We start from the raw sequence: 20,691 nt of genomic DNA, 5'->3' as shown, positions 1-20,691 counted from the left end.
TTGAAGACAATTATCCCCGGCATTATAGACATAGATCAGACGGGCTTCATTGTAAATAGAAATACTTTTGATAATATAAGAAGAACTTTAACATTAATTGATTTTGCAAATAGGAAAAAGAAAGATTTAACACTTATTAGTCTTGATATAGGTTCAGCATTTGATTCAGTAAGTTGGGACTATCTGTTTACCTTACTGAAATGCACAAATTTCTCTGATGCATTTGTAAATTTAATTGAGCATTTATACAAAGGAACGCTGGCTTATATTAAGGTAGGAACATATGTTTCACAAAAAATACCCATTCTTAAAGGTACAAAACAAGGATGTCCACTTTCTCCACTATTATTCACTTTAGTAATGGAGCCTTGGGCTAATTTGATTAGAAACAGTACTGACATAGAGGGTTTTGAAATAGAAGAAAATACAACATCAAAAATTCAACTTTTTGCAGATGATGTTCTAATTACATCAGCAGGATCTAATTCTTCTATGCAGTCTTTATTTGATAAAATGATGAATTTTAAAAGTATTTCTGGTTTAATATTCAATGAAGAAAAAAGAAACCTATATATACACGAAAAAATACTCTCATTAGTGATTTTACTAAATATGTACCCAACTCAGGTCAGATAACTTATTTAGGTATAATACTATCTAAAGATATTAAATCTATTATATATAATAACTATAATACCTGTTTTCTTAATATACAAAATCTTTTTAATACCTGGAATAATATGTTTTTTACTATGGAGGAGAGACTTACAATTATTAAAATGATAATATTCCCCAAGATTTTATACTTAATACAATCAATAATACTTTCACCTACAAAAATAACTATCAAGAAACTGAATACACTAATGTTAAATTTCTTATGGACACCTAATAGACTTAGGATTGCATTAAAGAAACATACTAATAGCTGGTCTCAAGGGGGTATTTCTTTTCCAGACTTTAATTTATATATTATCTCTTCTATTATAAAAGTTATTACTTTATTAATAGATCGGTCATATGTCGCAAAATGGAAAGATTATTGGGAGCTAATTAGTATGCACTTCATGAAAATCTCCTTAACACATAAAAATATGATTATAAATAACTCCATGTTGTGGTTGCTAAAGGAATTTTGTACTTCACCTATTACACCTAAACATATGGTCTGTTACCCATTAAATATTATTATTAGTTATCGTAACTTTATATTCATGCACCCTAAGTATAGGGAATGGAATTTTATTGTATTCCTATAATTTATACTCAGGGTATGCTTATGTCATCTACCTCTGAAGGAGCTCATTTAGCTATAGATAATAATCTAAAGTACTGGTATCAGCTGATATCTGATAATAAAGTTAAAAATCTAGATTTCTTAAAACAAGAATTTGATCTAAGAGAAACTTGCTGGTTAGAGGTTCAGATCTTTAGACAACATCTCATTGATAGAATAGATCTAATGTCTATAACAGTTAAAGAATCTATTCCAAAACTGATTGATTACTTGATAATAAATTTACAGCATAAAGTTTCTGATAAAGGTAAACTTTCATATATACATAAAATTATCAGACAAGAAATTTTTACAATGTAGATTCATACTGGAATTATTTCACCTCTATTAATGGGGACCCACCAACTCAACAAGATAAACAATATATATTGGAATCTGCTTATAGAACTACATCTTCCATTGTCTGGAGACTTTATACATGGAAATTTTTACATAGATCTTTTATACACCTTTGATGATGAATAAAATTAATAATAAAGATAATCTATGTAAGAGATGTAATGTAGAAATTAATGCTGACTGGGCTCATATGTTTTATGACTGTATGAAGTTGAAAGAATACTGGAAGTCAATTAATGAATTTTTGCAGGCTCTTTTTACAGATAATTTCATTATTTCTAAGTCTCTTATATTATTCAACACACCTGTACCTCAAGATTAAGCTTCCCTTGTTATGGTCTATCCTAGCAGTGGCTAGGAAAATAATAACTAGAAATTGGATTTCAGATACACCTCCTTCGTTCAATGAATTTAAAAATGTTATGAATATAATGTGTCATATGGAAATAAGCACAATTAGAATGAGAACAACTAGAAAAACATCACATTTTATTGTATGGGATAATTTACAAAATTTGTTAAAAAAATTCTAATTTCAATAGCACAGTATTTTAGTTTAATTAATTGATCTGATTGTAGTGGATGTCTTTGTAAATACTTTAGTTGTTTTGTTGAATATTATAATAATACCTATTTTTAATTATTTGTATAAAATTGTTATGATATTTCTCTTATATGTTAAAACAATAAATTTGTTTTAAAAAAAAAAACTGGAGAAAATATGGGACAGCAGTGACATTGCAAAGAACTGGACATCCCTCCAAAATTGATGAAAAGACAAGATAAAATCTGGTCAGGGAGGCTGCCAAGAGACCTACAGCAACACTAAAGAAGCTGCAGGAATTTCTGGCAGGTACTGGTTGTGTGACAACAATTTTCTATATTCTCCATATATCTCTGGACTATGAGGTACACACAGAAAAACATCCAGGCCCAGCTAAAAGTTTCAAAACAATACATCAAGTCTCCCAAAAGCATGTGGGAAAATGTGTTATGGTCTGATGAGACCATGGTTGAACTTTTTGGCCACAATTCCAAAAGGTATGTTTGGCGCAAAAACAATACTTCGCATCACCAAAAAACACCATCCCCATGGTAAAGCATGGTGGTGGCAGTATCATGCTTTGGGGTTGCTTTTCTTCAGCTAGAACTGGAGCTTTAGGCAAGGTGGAGGGAATTATGAATAGTTCCAAATACCAGTCACTTTTGACCCAAAACCTTCAGGCGTCTGCTAGAAAGCTGAAGATGAAGAGGAATTTAACCTTTCAACATGACAATGACCCCAAGCATACATCCAAATCAACAAAATAATGGCTTCACCAGAAGAAAGTTAAAGTTTTGAAGTGGCCCAGCCAGAGCCCAGACCTAAATCCAATAGAAAATCTATGGACCTGAAGAGGGCTGTGCACAAGAGATGCCTTCGCAATCTGACAGATGTAGAGCACTTTTGCAAGGAAGCTTGGGCAAATATTGCCAAGGCAAGATGTGCCATGCTGATAGACTCCTACCCAAGAAAACTGAATGCTGTAATTAAATCAAAAGGTGCTTCAACAAAGTATTAGTTTAAGGGTGTGCACACACAACAAAGTACTAGTTTAAGGCTGTGCACACTTATGCAACCAGCGTATTATACGTTTTTTTTATTTTTTATGTTTTTTCCCCTAACAGATTAGTTTGTTTTTCAATTGAATTGCACAGGTTATAGGTCACATTAAAGGTGGGAAAAGTTTTGAAATGATTTATTGTGGTCTCATTTTTTTAATGCAGCTTCTAAAACAAACCTCCTGCACGAGAGCAATTGCACAGCTCTGACCAAAAATTGCAAAAACACATCCAGTGAGCCAGCAAACTGTTGTCTGAAAAAATATTTATTGTTAAGAAATCATAAAAAACAACAAAAAAACAGACCGGTTTCAGCTGGACAAAAACACAGCCTTCCTCAGTGTAAAATAAAATTATCAAATGTTGCTGTTTAAATACATACATCTGAAAGTTCATTGGTTCAATCTAGAATTGTTCATCCAGACCAGGTGGAAATAATCCACCCAATTTAACAATCCACTTCTTTTCTTTTGAATTTAAAATGGAGTGCCAACCTGTTTTATTGAATTTGTTACCTTTTATAACATCAGTTACCATAAAAGAAAATCTTGCAGTTTTGTGTACCAGATGGTGTTTATATAAAGCATTGTTGACTTTTTTGTTTTTAATGTTACTTACATGTTCAGATATTCTGAGTCTAAGAGGACGTGAAGTTTGTCCAATGTAAAAGGATCCGCAAGTGCAGGTGGCCAAATAGACCAACCAGTTACTACTGCAGTTAGCAAAGAAATTGACATCGTAGACTATAGCGGAATTCCGACTGGTGAATTGTTTGGATTTACTTACTTTGTCACAATTGGTGCAGTGACCGCATGGAAAACAACCAGTCAGACGTTCTCCTGTCAAAGTGGTCTGTAATGGCTGCGACTGACTGCTGTCATGAGAATGTTTGTAATGATTGAAGCAGCAGCCTAGGTTTTTCCCTTTACTAAATGAAAAAAGACATCTGCCTGGTATGATACTTGCCAATTCATGATCGCATTGTAGTATGTTCCAGTGTCTGTGTATACTATGAATTAAAGTATCCGAATTCCTGGCATAGGTAGTTATAAACCTGATGGGTTGTGATTCAGTGGTGTTGTGCTCTTTGTAACATAACAGATCATCCCTATTGATTGTATCGACCAAATTGCTGGCTTGCAGAACATGCCCCATCCTATAATCCCTGGATCTAAACCTGTTTGTGAGATCCTTTCTCTGTTCCTGAAAAGAAGACTCGTCGGAACAGATACGCTTCATTCTGATAAATTGGGATTTAGGAATGTTCCTGGCAATGTGTGGTGGGTGAAAGCTGGAAGCATGGAGGATGGTGTTGTATTCGGGGTACTTCCTAAACACCTCAGTACTTAATGATCTGGTAACCTGTTGATCAATACATCCAAAAAGGTGATAGTACTGGCATCATAATGTACTGTAAACTGAAGGCCCCATTTGTTGTCATTCAGATACATTAGAAAGTCAGATAATTGATGGACCTCTCCCCTCCATACCATCCAGCAGTCATCCAAATAACCTCTCCAGATATCAATGTACTCAAGAAAAATATTGTTATGGCTATTATAAATGATGTGCTTTTCAACAAACGCCATAAATAGATCAGCATAGATCGGGGCAAATGATACTCCCATCGCTGTCCCTTTTGTTTGCCAACAGCAAATGTCCTGATAAAAGAAGTCGTTATTGGTGAGGACTTGTTCTGCAAGACCCACCAAAATTGATTGAAATCAGGCTGGTATAAGCCAGCCACCTCCAGCCAATAGGCCAGGGCCTCCAAACCTCCTTGATGGGGAATGTTGGTATATAGAGCACTTACATCAAGTGTGCACATTAACCAGCCTGGTTCTAACCGAGTATCCAAAATGATTTGTAAGAAATTGATGGTATCCTGCAACCGTGATCGTACTAAGGATAACAAAGGCTTGAGATGTTTGGTAAGATATAATGACAACGGTTCAGTAATGCAACCCTTACCTGATACAATGGGTCTGCCCGGTGGATTTACTGGGTCCTTGTGTATCTTAGGTAAAAAATAAATGTATTGATTGGCTGAGTCTTGGATCATGAGCTGGTGCATCACATCAGTGGCAATGATCCCTTCATCTCTTGCATTGGACAAAAAGTCATCAATCTGTTTTTTTTAACCTAAATGTGGGATTAATCGCCATTTTGGAATAATATCTATTGTCAGAAAGTTGTCTTTTGGCCTCATTGTCATAATTGGACCAATTTAAGACAACTACTGCCCCACCTTTGTCAGCAGAAATGACTATGTTCCTGTTGTTCTGTAGTTCATTGATGGCTTGTTTCTCAGCCAATGTGATGTTATTAGATTTATAGCATATCATTTTTTAATATCACAAAAATCTGACATTTTAACAGGAGTGTGTAAACTTTTATATCCACTTTATATTGCTATGTATCATCTAACCTAAGCAACATTGCATAAATTATTAAATTTCTGCAGTTTTTAAAACAAGTATTAAACCATCACTTACAACATAGACAATTATACATTTCTATAAATAAAAACAAACCACACCGACACAATCCTAGTTGCAAGCATTTCACATCACAAACCATACTGAGACAATCCCATTTGCAAACATTATACATATGTTCATAGGTTCATAGGTAGGTACTAGGCTATTGGCCCAGGGGCCTATATAAGCCTAGCCAAAAAAGTTCCCTGGCTTTTGCCACCCAAGAAAGTTATTTTCCTGTGCCTCTGTCTAGCAGAGCCACAGAAGTGATCCCCTGGCTGAATTTCCTATTTCCCATCCAGTTGTCGAGATTTTTCTTAAAGAGGGCTAATGAGGAGCTTTGCTTGACATGAATGGGTAGTCTGTTCCAAAGCATGAGAAGTCTCTGGGACAGGAATCTATTCCTCCAGCATGCTCTGTTTATTGTGGTGATAAGGTTTAGGTCCTGGAGCATGTGGCTCAGAGGGATTGGGGTTTCTTTAAGTGTAGCATGTCCAACAGATCTGGGTTTGATATGGCTTGATATGTTAGGCAGAGGTTGCCTCTGAGTAGGCGATAAGTGATGGAGTAGAGCTGGAGTTTTTTGAGATGGTTTGCATATGGCATCTGTTTGAGGCCAGTAATCCTCTTTGTGAGGTATTTCTGTGGCCTTTCTAGTTGTTGTAGATGTCTTGCGAGGTACATGCCAAATGGGGCGTTGTACCCCATAATGAGTCTGATGAGGGAGGAGTACAGCGAAATAATGATCTCTTTTTTTCTGGAGGTGAACCCCTTTGTGATGAGATGTGCCATGTAGAAGGATTTCCTGACTACTGTGGTGATGTGATTATCAAAGGAGAAACTACTGTCCACCTGTGTCCCAAGGTATCTTGTCACACATTCGGTGTTTAGTAGGCTCCCGGCTATGTGGTAGTTCATGGGTACAGTCTTTTTCCCAAAAGGGATGAAAATACACTTCTTGGCATTGAGCTTGAGGCCATGACTTTGACACCAAGCATCAGTCTCAGTGAGGCCCCTTTGTAGAATGTCCACATCATTAGGTGATTCTATTATGGTACCTAGTTTGCAGTCATCTGCAAGCTTCTTTAGCCAAAGACCTGCTGTATTAGCGTGGACTTCTGAGAAGTAGATGCCAGGAGAGGACCCAGGACTGAGCCCTGTGGTACTCCACTTGTCACTGGTCTGAAGTTGGATTTGGAGTCGGCTACTTTCACTGTGTGGGTTCTGTCAGTGAGCCAGTTGGTCACCCATCTTGTGACATAAGGAATTATGGCCAGTCTAATGAGTTTATCTATAATTCCAGAGTGGGAAATAGTGTTGAAAGCCTTGGCGAGGTCAAGATAGGCTGTGTGCACCACCTTACCTTCATCCATGGCTCTGGTGACTGCTTCAAAGAAGTCAGTCAGGTTTAGGAGACATGACCTACCTTTACAAACCCAAACTGAGTGAGGTCCAGAGTTTGGAAGTTACCTATGTCCTTGATTATAAGCTCCAAAATAATATGTTCTATGGCCTTGCAGACCAGGCTCATCAGGCTAATGGGGCAGTAGTTCCCAGGATCTGTGGTGGCGCCCCCTTTATGGAGTGGGATAACCTTCAGTGTGCGCCATTCAGTAGGCACAAAGCCAGAAGTGAGGCTATGCTTGAACATGGTACTTAGGTGGGGTGCCAGTTCATTCTGTAGTTCGTGTAGAACGCAGCCTAGGATGTTGTCAGGTCCCATGGATGCTATGTTCTTGGCTTTGGAGAGTGCGGTCTTTACTTGTGCAGCCGTGATTACAGGAGCTTTGCATTCTTCTGGTATAGTGATGGGCCCTTTGGGGGGTGAGGGGGGGGTGAAGTTTGCACTGAACCTATCTGCTAGGATGTTAGCAATATCAGTTGGTTCTGTATATCTAGTGCCATTGTGCTGTAGCTCAGAGCAGATCTGGGTGTCGCCATTGAGATTCTTGACATAGCTGTAGAATGCTTTGTGGTTGTCTTTAGAATCAGTGGTGATTTTATTATTTGTAACTAGCTTTGGAGAATTTTATGAGAGATCTCAGCTTCTTATTGAGGCTGACCAGGGAGTTCCTGCAATCAGGGGATTTTACACTTTTTTGCAACAGCTACTTCCTTCTGTTGTAGAGTTTGTTTATGGCAGGGGAGCACCAGATTGGCTTCCCTTTTTTGGTGGATAGCATCTTGGTTCTGTTGGGGATGGCATGATCCATGCACTCGTGTATGCGCTTATACAGTGCATTTGTATAGGATTCAGCAGTCGTACCTCTATTTTCTGTCTGTATGGGTGTCATGAAGCTTGCCACTTCTGTCTTAAGAAGCATGAAGTTGACTTTGGAGAAGATTTTTATGGTGGTTTCCTTAATGGGGGGTGGAATATTGATGTCTAGGTTGATTAGCTTGTGGTCAGATCTGACCAATGAGGAGTTGACCTCTGGCGTTGATCATCGGTTGCCCATATTAGTAATTACCAGGTCCAGGATATTGCTGCCCCTGGTTGTGGTATGGACAAGCTGATCCAGGGTGTTGGAATGTATGAATTCCAGAAAGCATTGAGCAAATGAGTTAGTACATGAATAGTTTTCCCAGTTGATGGTGGGGTAGTTGAAATCGCCCATTATTAGGGTATTGGGCTGTGCCTTAATATATCAAGAAACTTAGAGTGGGCATCCTGAGGCATTTTGGGGGATCTGTAAAAAGCTACAACCTGGATTGCAGTCTTTCCCAGTGTTAGTTGCACTTGGATAATTTCGGATGCATTATGCTGAGCAACTAGCTTGGAGGTGTGGATGTCCTTAATGAATATGAACACTCCTCCTCCTTTAGTGTTTCGGTCCAGGTTAGGTGCCAAAAGTTGTGGTATGAGTTATAGCCTGTTAATATAGGGGTGCTCTCTGGAGCCTTGAACCAGGTCTCTGTCACTGCACAGATGTTAATGTTCTCCATTTTAAGGAGTGCCTCGAGTGAGTGCATTTTGAGGTTTAGACTTCTAGCATTGAGTAGCATTACCCTCAGATTTTGCTTGCTTATACCTGCTACGGTGGTGAGTTTGTCATTTGAACCTTGCCTAAAAAAGGCACTATAGGGGTGGCAAGAGCCTTAGCCAGTATCCAGAATCCCAGGGATGACAGGTGTAGGCCATCTCTGGCAAAGCATCGTGCTCTGTCAATCATGTCGTCCCAGGCAGACAGACACTGGATCCCCTTAGAATGACACCAGAAGTTTAGTCAATTGTTGAAGTCAATCATTTTGTCCTTGTATTGTGTTATCATTTTGGGCAATGGCAAGATGCTTCTCAGGGCTAGGGTCATACCTGCCTGGGCTACATGATCCAAGAGCTCCTCCATGTCTCTTTTCATGTAATCCAGGGAGGTACGTCTCAGGTCATTCACACCAACATGGACAATGACAGAGTCATATTTGTACTTGTTGTGGAGTGACCTGAGTGCTTGCATTATGTGGTGGATCCTGGCACCCAACAGACAGCTGACAGTACCTTTCTCCTTGTTTAGCCTGGTGAGTGGGACATCAGTATGCCTGACTATAGAGTCACCTATGACTAGTGTATTGGGTACATTGTTTTGCCTTATGGGCTGAGGTTGAGTGGCACACTGATTTTGTGGGCTATGTGTCATTTGGGTAGTGTTGGGGGTGGTGGTTGCTTGCATTTCAGCTTTGGAGGTCTCTGTTGTTTGAGCAGATTTTTATAGAGAGCCTCTGTGAATGTAGGTGTGTGTTCTGTGTTACCATGTGTGGTTTTAGGTGGTGTAGGTTTTGATGGACTATGTGTTTAGTGTGGTGTGGTGCAGGTGTTTAACTTCTCCTCATGACTGTTTAGTACAATCATGGCTGGAGAGAGCTTGGCTTGCAGTTTGGCTGTATAAGTGCATCTCTCACAGGTTGTAGTGTTGGGTGGTAGGAGGAGAGGGTTGTCAGTGTTCATGAGGCAATTGCTACATTGCCCCAAGATGCCCAGATTCATCAGGTGGACAGGGGAAAATACTGGGAGCTAACCCTTAGAGATGCCTGGATAGGTGCTTATTAATTTAAGTAGTAAAAACTGTTTTCCTCCTAACAAGTGAGGAAAGTTGAGTACTGCAGTAATTTGTAGATTATTTAGTTGTTGCAACGAGTTTTGAACAAGTGCTGAGCACAAGGAAACAGTTTTGAGTGCTAAAACTAGAAAACTGGCTAGTTCTAAGGGAAAATTAGAAGGACAGACTTTCTGGCACCAGGAATAGTTTAACCCTAGTTAAACGCGATGCGCAAAACCGCACAAACACAAGTTTTTAAACAGAAAGATGAAAGGGATAGAAATAGCCCAAAATGGCCAATAAAACTACAGATTCTGAGATGAAACCACTCTTCCAGTGACAGATAGGCTGTTCAAAGCTCACCACTCTCACTGATGAACAGAGAAGCTTCCCTCTATCTTAGTAAGGTCTGGGCAACACAGAAACTACAGAACAGCCCAGAATTCAGCAAAATCTGAAAAACGGACTCTATTGGTTATAGAAAGGTGGGAAACAAGTAGAGAGATAGGATTTTTTTTTTTTCAAAAATTAAAACAGATACAGTAAAACGGACACTTTTAAAGCAGAAAAATGGCATCACACTTGAGTGTGCAGCCCTCAACAGTTCAACAGTTGAAAAAACTCTTAGAAATGATCTGTTAAAGTGCAAACAGTATCAGAATTCAAAAAACAGTTCAAATAAGTTGCAAAGTTAATAAAAAACACTTGGAATAGTGTGTCTATTGAAAATAAGCAATACAAAGCAAAACAGAGGTACTTAATCCACTCAAAGTCTTCCTTTTCTCTCTCTGCTGCTGTAGAACTCTGCAGGCACCCAGGCAGGATCTTGCTGAGGTAATACAAGCCCAAAAACTGCGCAAACACAAGTTTTTAAACAAAAAGATGAAAGGGATAGAAATACCCCAAAATGGCCATTAAAACTACAGATTCTGAGCTGAAACCACTCCTCCAGTGATAGATAGGTTGCTCAAAGCTCATCACTCTCACTGATGAGCAGAGAAGCTTCCTTCTAATTTAGTAAGGTCTGGGCAACACAGAAACTACAAAACAGCCCAGAATTCCGCAAAATCTGAAAACTGGACTCTACTGGTTATAGAAAGGTGGGAAACGAGTAGAGAGATAGGATTTTATAATCTACCTAATCATTTTCAGTCAAGCATTATATAACTCATTTAAGTCCTCCCTTCTTTTAAACATTATTCTTCCCCTGTATTTATTGTTCCCACAGTTCCCATTTTTGCTAAGTAATTTGCTTCGACCCTTTTCTAAAGATCTCAATTCCAGTTGTTTTATCTCTGTTACTATATTCACTTCTAGTTGGTTTAAATTTTGATTTCCATTTTCTAGTAATTGCTTTTTTGGCATCCACCATAATTAGACATAGCAAGGCCTTACCATGTCTATGCAATTCAAATTCTGTATCACACCTCATCACCCTCATCACACCAATCTGCCCACCCAGCATCTCTGACAGTGCATCCTGTAGGGAATCCTTAAAGTCCTCCAACTCACCACACTCCCAGAAAATATGGTCCTAATTACCTCTTTCTTCCCTGTCACACCTCCAACATTTGCTGTCTACTTCAGGAAAAATTTTCTGGAGTCTACTTGGGCATAAAAATGTCTACGTAAACATCAGGCTTCATACATTCTGTCAGAGAAAAACATTGTAGCTGACAAGCTGAGCAGGACCAGGACAGGCACTCACAAATTAAATTACACTCATGATTTTTCCAGAAATTGATCCAGTTGTGAGGAACACTTCAAATAGATCTCTCTGCCTCATTTCAAAACAAAAGTTCTTCTCTAGGATTCATTGCAAACAGACCTGGAAGACAAATGCCGTCTCATTCACTTGGATAAGAACATCCCTGTATACCTTTCTGCACTTTCCACTGATACCCAGTGTTCTTCTAAAGATCCGGAAGGACTCTCCAGAGATTGTGGTGGTGAATCCCATTTGGCCCATGCAACAGTGGTTTTGTTTTCTTCTGAAATTGGCTAAAGACAAATACCACAAGCTTTAATCACACAAGACAAAGGTCGTTTGATACACCCCAAGCTGAAAATATTCTAAGTGATTGTATGGCTGATAGAGTTTCGATACCTTTTAGGCACCTTTTTTCTGAGAATGAACAGCAGGTATTAAATGAGGCAAAAAAGAAACTGCTACTAGACAACCATGTATGTGTAAATGGAAAAGGTTTCCTAGTTGGTACCACTGTAAGAACAAGGCACTTTTAAGCCCATTTGCCTTTGTTTCATGTTTGTTTGATAAGGTGTTATCCTCTGACCTGTCTTGTTCTTCTTTGAAATCTTTCAGGCATATCTGCTAGTCTGCCCTTAGATCTCCTCTTTCTTCCTGTCCTCAAGTGAAGCAGTTTTTGAAAGGGATTTTACACATCCTTCCACAAAGAAAACAAGTGTCTCCTCCTCAGGATTTTAATTTTGGGCTTAAAAATTGAAACTTTTTCCATTCAAGCCACTCATCAGGTTGATCTGAGGTTCTTAACATGGAAAACTGTGCTACAGATTGCTGGATACAGTTGGTCATAGCTCAGACAAGATAAGTGAACTTCCTTCATGTTAGGGATTCTCCTCAACATTTTGTTAGAAAATACTATTCTAGCAATAGTGTGTTTATATATGAGTATTTAGCTCGAGATTTATGTCATGTAGGTTATTTTAGGTTTTTGTTTCCTCCCCACTCCTGTATAAGGGTCTCTCAGCCAGTTCTGTTTTTTTAAAAAAACAATCAGGTATTTTAGCTCAGAGAGTTTAGTTTTACTTTTCATTATTGTTGCTTAGTACAAATTGGTAAATTTTATTATAACTTTTTTTCTGCTGAAGACTGTCAACATGGACAAAGCCTCAGGATTCAGCAAGCATGGAAGCTGTGCCCACAAAATCCCGCCTCAGGACAACCAGAACCTTTGATGCTATGCCTGGGGAAATATCACCTTAAAATGCAGTATGAGATTTCTATCAAGGAAATAAAACACAAACTAATCCTAGAGGACTTCTACCTCTAGATGAAAGAGGAGCAACCTTCAAAAAGTAGATATTCTTCCTGCAAGATATGTAGAAGTAAGAACCAGTCTACCAGACTGGTCCAAACAACTACACAGCCCAAATCAGATCTTATTCAAAGGCCTTTTTCACAGGCTTCCTCCAAAACCTTCCCATCTCCCACAGTGGTGGCTCGTGATATCGGACTGCAGCACTCCCAGCTGTGAACCACAATGGTACAGTCCTAGGAATCCTCCATACAAAGTGAATCCGGACTGTGGCCTTTCCAGTCCAGATTCAGGAAGAAGGAAGCAGACTGCTGATTCCCCAGAAGACTATGCAGTGCTAACAGCATAGACTGGAAGGGGATCAGACTGCAGAGTCAACAGTCTTGGAACAAGCTGAGAACCGGAAGTGTACATTCCAGCGCAAATGCAGGAGAGGAGAAAGCTGAATGAAGCTGTGGATTTATTTATTGGAGGAGAAACGCTAAGTACAGAGACTGAAACAGAAGCAGAGTTATTGCTGGAGAAAGGAACAGAGACTGAAACAGCATGCAAATACAGATTTATTGCAGCAGGAGACAGATATTGAAGTAAGTAAGCAGTGTGTGTGTGTGTGAAATGACCCACTTCATATCTGGTGGTGGGTAGAGAATATCTCAGGTTTGAGCCCTGTACCTTAGAGTCAGGTAGCAAGAGCCTGAATTCCCTACCCACCACCATCTGTAACAACACTGCAGACTTTTACCTCATATGTTTCTTCTGTTCCTCATAAAATCTGTGGTTTCTGGAATGGATGTAATTCAAATAGTTGCTGATGGTGTAGTGGTGCAGTGGTAGCATTGTTGCCTCACAGCTAGAGGTTTTCTGGTTTGATTCTTGCCTGTGGTGCCTTCTGTGTGGAGTCTGCATGTCTTCCCTGTGTTTGTATGGGTTTCCTCTGGGTGCTCTGGTGTCCTTCTATGTTACGAAGACATGTATGGAGTGTTTCTCCTTGAGCCTCTGCTGAAAATTGCCTTTTGTTCCAAGTCAGACTTTCCTGGTTAAATATTAAGTAAATAATAAATGACAGACATTTCAATTTCAGACTTCATATTCTTCAGAAGGTACATGGTAACACAAAATCTTATTCTACCAATTTTCTAAGTTTATAAGATTAATATTTGAAATGTATCCCTATTTTTGGGACTGCATACCCCCATTATTGGCTTCTTCCAGATTTTTTGTGCTAAGGTTGACAGCTATAGTGAGAACCAAATTCACTGAACATGTTTAGGGGCTGTATTCCCCCATTACTGGCTTTGTTCAGATGTTTTGTGCTAAGAGATTGACAGCTATGGTGAGAACTATAGTAGCAATTTAAGTTTCAGTCTTCCTGTCTTTAAGAAAACACCTGCTTTGGCATAGTGGTATGTTGCTTTGACTGTTTTGCATGAGGTCCTGGCTTCAAGACATGCCAGTGAAATGTATGGTAGTAACACAGTATTTTATTCTAGCAATGTTCCAAGATTATACAAGCAATGTTTAAAATCTGTCCCTGGTTTTTGGGCTTTTGCCCCCCCCCCCCACAATAAATTTTGGCTTTTTCCAGATTTCTTGTGCTGCAAAGTTGAGAGATATAGCTGAGTGTTAGTAGATTTTACAAGGAGCTGAAAACTGCAGGGAAGAGAAGTTTAGTGCTGCTTATGCTGAGTCTGCTTGCATTGTTAATAGCACAGCAGGTAGTGCACTTGCTTTTGATGCAGAAGGATGTGGGTTCTACTCCTACAGTATGTAGATGCATTGCTGATACTGTACTGTGTTGTAAAGGGGTGGATGCTGCAGTCCTTTTTGGTGAAGATACCTAGTAATTATAAACTTGTTATCAGTTTGCCATCCATCCCCTTTTGCAATATTACTAGCTTATCTTTTTGTAATTTAACATAGGCAATTTATTCCTCAAGGGCAACAGGTACTTTATTTGTAGATGAAACAATGAAATATAAAGTTGTTTGCTAGCAGCAACCTCTTCATTAATTACAGATCTCTTTAACATGGAATGGAAATGTTCTGAATTGGGCAGTTTTGTCATTACTGGTGCATGCATTTTGTTTCATTGTTTACTGGAAAAATGATCAAAACAATAAATTAAAATGCACTCTAACAACTGTACTGTATTATACAAGGAATATTATTTAATACAGTCAGGAAGGTGTATCAAAGAACACATGTATGTTTCATGTGTAAGGGGCCTATGATTTGAAAACGGCCCAAAGTTAATCTTTATCTGCCATTAGCAAAATATATTTTCTTTGAATGTGGGTTTCAATGCTGTTTCATTGAATGTGAGTTTCAAGGGCAGAGACGTTTTAATAATAAGTATTTTCATTGTGAAACTGCATTGCTTTGTTTAGCAGATTGTATATTAGTGTTTGTGCTGAAACTTTCAAATGAAATCCAAATCATCACAGAAGTAAATCAGTATGCACATTACAGTGTTTATGGTAAATGGGGCAAAATAGCCAAGTAATGGGACATTGGAATGGCTGCAGGGGAGAGGCTCCATTTGACAATGTGTTTGTGAGGGGGAAGGGCGGAAAACTCAAAAGACAGCCTCGGCTAAATTATAACTCTCAACTGTCTAGATTCTTGCAGAATGAATACATTTTTGCTTCTTATTTTTGGTTTGTTCCTCATAAAATGTGTGGTTTTCTGGCAAATCATTTAGGAACGATGTCACTAAATAATGACACAGCCTTCATAACCTTCAGAAAAATGCATGCTAAAGCAAAACCTGTTATTCTATCAACTGTCTAAGTTCATGCAAGAGGAATTTTTAGTACTGTTTGTATGTTCCCCCAATATATTTGGCCTTGTCCAGATTTCCTGCATTAGGAAGTTAAGAGGTACATGCAAATAAATTGCTTTATAGAATTAGGAATATCCAAACCTCTCAACTGTCCCCGATTTTGGCTCAAAATGTTGCTCTCCCCCTAATAATCCCTCCGCAAAATGGCAATTTTGGAAGAAAACAGGGGGTTTACAGTTATAAATAACTGTAATGATCAGAGTTATAGATTACTTTTATTTCAGAAATGCATGTAGATTCTTTTATTTTGTCAGATGCTCAAGTTAACAGTGCTAATATTAAAAAAGTGTCCCTTCTCTGACAGGTTCCCAGCTGTATTGTGTGACAATTTTATATTTTTCCATCTCATTTGTGGTCCGTTTTTTCATAAAATTGTGTTTTTCTGGCAAATTAGTGGCAAATCATTAAAGATTGAAGTTAGAAAATAATGACGGACATTTGAGTTTCAGATTTCATACCCTTTAGAAAATTCATACTAATGCAAGACCTACTACTATTCTATTATCTTTCTAAGTTTATAAGAGCAATATTTAAAAATTGTCCTTATTTTTGGGCTTTTGTCCCACTTCTATGTAAGGCTTTGTCCAGATTTCTTGCTCTAAGGTTGAGAGGTATGAAAAATGTGTCAGAGCCATCACCGTCAGCCAGAGACATTTCAAATTGTGACATACTTGTTGCACCCCATTCCCCCATGTAGTGACTTTGCATGTGTCCAAGAAAGGCAAGGAGCAGTTATGTAGTGTAAGTGTGCAGAGTATTCCCCCATCCAAGGTAGACACAAGTACAATAGTGGCTTTTCATCTGTCCTTGATTTTGCAGAATGTTCTGGTTTTCTGTCATATTTTTATGCTGTTGATTTATGAGTATTATTATTTAGAAAATGCATGCTGTTGCAGTGCCCTGTTGCTCTGTGTTTAAGTAGCAATGCTTTAATGACCATCAGATAAGCTTGTCTGAGATTGTAAGATGCGAGTAAGCTTTAATAAGCATAGTGTTAAAGAATTACCAACACTGAAAGCCTTTTTGTTGTTGCCATGCAGAGAATATTTACATAACTTGATAATGTACACGCCTTAGGTATTGAAATGCATACGACAGTATTTGTAATAAAGAACAGGATTACAGTATTTTCAGAAGCTCATTACATTTGTTGGAGACTTGCAGTCATCTTTGCAGGCTTTACCCATAAACTAAACAGAATGCCAATCTATCATGTGTGGTCCATAACCTATGCAGTAATCCTTTAAGCAATTTATCTTTAGCTTGTTTCTTGTTTGCTGTTCATTTTTTACTTTGATCATGTCGTCCCCATGAAACAAGTAGATAGTTGTCAGCAGGTCTTTTTTGGATAAGAAACAATGTTAAGTTGTCAATCTCGCCTTCATTCTTGCTTGATGGGTTCGGAGCCGATCCTTGGCTCCGACTCGGCACTTGCTAAGCTCGAGAGTCACTTTTACCAGCTCGAGGCAGCCCCATATCCCATGATGCAAGGCGGTAAGTACCCAGATCTCGTTTGCCGCTTCGCTGATGAGGTCATCCTTTTACCAGCTCCTGGTAAGTGAATTATTACTTTACTATTTTAGCCCCTTTTTACTAAAAAAACTTAAATTATTAGTTTTAACTTAATTTTAATTCCTTTCTGACAGAAAATTTCCCTGTCTCCTCTAAACTTTTAGTCAGACTAAAACCCATCCCATCCCCCCCCTGTTAGGGTGTGTGTGTGTGTCTGTTAGTGATACCTTTTGGTATATCTAATTTTATTTCTTGGACTGGTGTGTGTGTGTGTGTTTTACACCATGTCTAAAGAAAGGGTCTCAGGCTTTAAGAGGTGTGACTCGTGCTGTCAGAAGATGTCTCTGACAGACGGTCACACTTCTTGCCTGTACTGTCCGGGGCCTCTTCACCTGCAGGACTCCTGTGCTATATGTCATTCTTTTAGCCAGAGAGTCCTGCAGGAAAGAAGAAATAAACTGATTTTGAGGGGCCTTCTTAAGCCGGAGGGCTCTCCGGCTAAGTCGGCCCCATCTAAGACTTCTAAGTCTTCCAAGGCCCAGGCTTCTGTGTCCAAGCCTGTGGCCTCGGCTCTGACTCATTCAGAGTCGAGATCGGCTCTGGCTGGAGCCGATTCTGGGTTACCTAAACCTTCGGCACCGATGGCTATCGGTGCCGACTCTGGTTCGACCACTTCGGTGTCGGCTCCGATCGGTTCCGACCACCATGTGGCCCAGGCATCGGTGTCGGCTCCGATCGGCTCCGACACCCTTACATTTATGGCCGTATCGGCTCCGGCTGGAGCCGATACATTGAAGCTACCTGTCGGTGCCGATAAATTGTCGGCTCCGACAGTTTCAGTAGTTTCATCGGCTCCGATGGTTCCTTCGAGGAAGAGGTCTAGGTCCCCTTCCTTGGAGCCGATACTTTCGGCTCCGGCTTCGCCTCTCCTCTCGGAGCGGAGCCATCGGAGCCGATCTTCAAGGTCATCCAGGCTTTCTGACCATGATTTGGAGAGAGTGGTCAGTAGACTACTAAAGTCACAGGCACTGGCCCAAATGCTACATAGTCCGTCTCAGCAGACGACTATTAGTCCACACCCCATTTCAGTTCCTCCTTCGACTCTACCCCAGAGTTTGGAGTTGGAGTCTTTGGGAATAGTTTCTGCTACGGCTGAGGGACAGATACCCCCTTCTGCTCCTTCAGCCTCTACTCTTATCTCCTCTTCGAGACCTTCGTTAGAGGGATTCGGTGGCCGGGCTTCCCTGGTCTCCTCCGAGGGGGTGAGTGGCATCGGACCCTTGTCTGACCCTGCTCTTCCCCTTGGAGCCTTGGCCTTGGTGAGTTCGGCTCCGACATCTGCCTCGGAGCCTTCCTTTTCGGTGGGTCCTGGAGTTCCTAGCTCTTCGGAGCGGGTTCTCTCGGACCTCCCTGGGAGGGGAGCCTTCGAGGTGATGAAGAGTGTGCTGGCCTCTGGACTCAGCCAGCAGTCTGTTCCCTTAGCTCCTCCCTCTATAGTGCCTGTTGACATCTCTGCCACTTCTCTTGCTCCCGGACCCAGAGATCCTCCGCCTCAGGTTTCCCCACTGGGAATATCCCCCTCTTCTGAGGATTCTCCTGACTTGTCGGGTGATCCTCCGTGGAAGAGGACTTGTAAGAGGAAACACGTAGACTCCGCCGAGTCTATCACTTCGGATACTGACTTAGATGAGTCAGAGGGATCCCCAAGATCCCCTCTGAGGATGTCTCCTTCTCAGACATCCTAGAACTCCTTAGACAGAGGGAAACTGGCCCACCAACAATCCCTCTGAGGATGAGTCAGTATACCTGGAGGCGTTTGGATCTCGGCCCTCCACCTCCTGGGTGTCTCCGCCTTCGACCCCTTATGCAGGTTATTGCTCGAAGGCGTGGACTGCTCCTGACTCTGTAGAGCCTGTCCCTAGGAGGCCTTCTAAATTTATTACTGCCCCGTCGGACAAGCAATTCCTTACAAAAGGTGTCCCCGCTGATGCCATGGTGGTGGCGGCTGCCACCAAGAAGGAACTTGCAGATCCTTCCGTACCTGTCCATCCTCCTAATAAGGACTCTAGGACCATGGATAGATATGGTAAGCAGATGTTTTCTTCAGCGACCTTTGCTATGCGTTCGCTGAACTATCTTTGTCACTTCACCAGGCTCCAAAGGGATATCCTTAAGGAGCTAGGTGAAGTTGTGCAGGATCCTACAGCTGCGGGGGCTCAGGAAAAAATTGCTTCACAGCTAGGAACCGTTAACTCCATTGCAAACTCCTCCATGCGGCTTATATCATATGCTGCTGATGGAGCGAGTAGGGCTGCAGGTACAGGTGTGGCTCTTAGACGCCAAGCCTGGATGCGACTATGTAATTTTGCAGATCCCTTTAAGGCGTCCTTCACAAACTCTCCCTTTGATGGGTCAGCTCTGTTTGGCCCTCAAGTGAAGGAAACGTTGACCAGGTGTGAGCAGGACGGCAAAACTCTTTCTGCCGTAGGAGTCCGTTTTTCCACCCCTTCTAGACCTTATCCCAAAGGACAAAAGGGTGGCAAAATGTGGTTCCGCAAATCCCAAGGAGTCACGCCGGATTCACTTGGTCAGTTTACCTCTAGAGGCAGAGGGGGTAACAACAACAGACGCTGCTCTAGAGGCAGAGGGGGTCCACAAAACCAGGGAAACAGAGAGTCTCTCTCTGACAAGCCTTTTCAGCATCCCTGAGATGTTGCCCGGCTGTCCCTCCTTGGAGGCAGTCGGGGGAAGACTATCACTGTACCCAGAAGCCTGGCGTTCTCTCACTCAAGACAGATGGGTACAGTCGATCATATCCGAGGGTTACAAAATTCCTTTAGAGGAAAGTCCTTTCTATCCCTCAAATTCCCTTCCAGACATACCACCCGGTCTAAGGGAAATTGCAGAGTTGGAAGTCTCAAAACTACTGCAAAAAAGAGCCATTCAGCCAGTTACAACAGACCATTCAGAGCCCGGAATCTACTCAAGGTTCTTTTGGTCCCCAAAAGACGGGAGACTGGAGACCAATATTGGATCTCAGCAGACTCAACAAGTCTGTGAGGAAGACAAGATTCCGAATGGTCACTCTTCAGTCGATTCTGCCCTTCTTGCAGAAGGACAACTGGATGTGCTCAATAGATCTTCAGGATGCGTACTATCACATAAAAATTCACAGACGCTCCAGGAGATTTCTCCGCTTTCGGCTGGGGTCCAGTCATTTCCAGTTCAGAGCCCTGCCCTTTGGTCTCACCACAGCCCCAGAGTGTTCACCAAATGCATGGCAGTGGTCACGGCTCACCTGAGACGTCAAGGATTCCAGGTGTTTCCGTATCTCGACGACTGGCTCCTGTCAGCCACCACCAGGCATCAGCTTGTTCAAGCCAGGGATTACACAATAAATCTTTGTTCTCATTTGGGCATCTCGATCAACTTCGAAAAGTCATCCTTATTGCCCTGCCAGTCTATTACTTTCATAGGCGCAAACTTAAACACTGTTCGGATGTCAGCTACCCTTACAGACCAAAGAGTTTCAGACATTCAAAGTCATGTCAGGATCATTCTAGCCAAC

Source organism: Protopterus annectens, chromosome 9.part0 (assembly GCF_019279795.1).
Source record: "Protopterus annectens isolate FY-2018-M chromosome 9.part0, PAN1.0, whole genome shotgun sequence".
NCBI classification, from domain to species: domain Eukaryota; kingdom Metazoa; phylum Chordata; order Ceratodontiformes; family Protopteridae; genus Protopterus; species Protopterus annectens.
Note: the sequence above shows the minus strand (reverse complement) of the source record.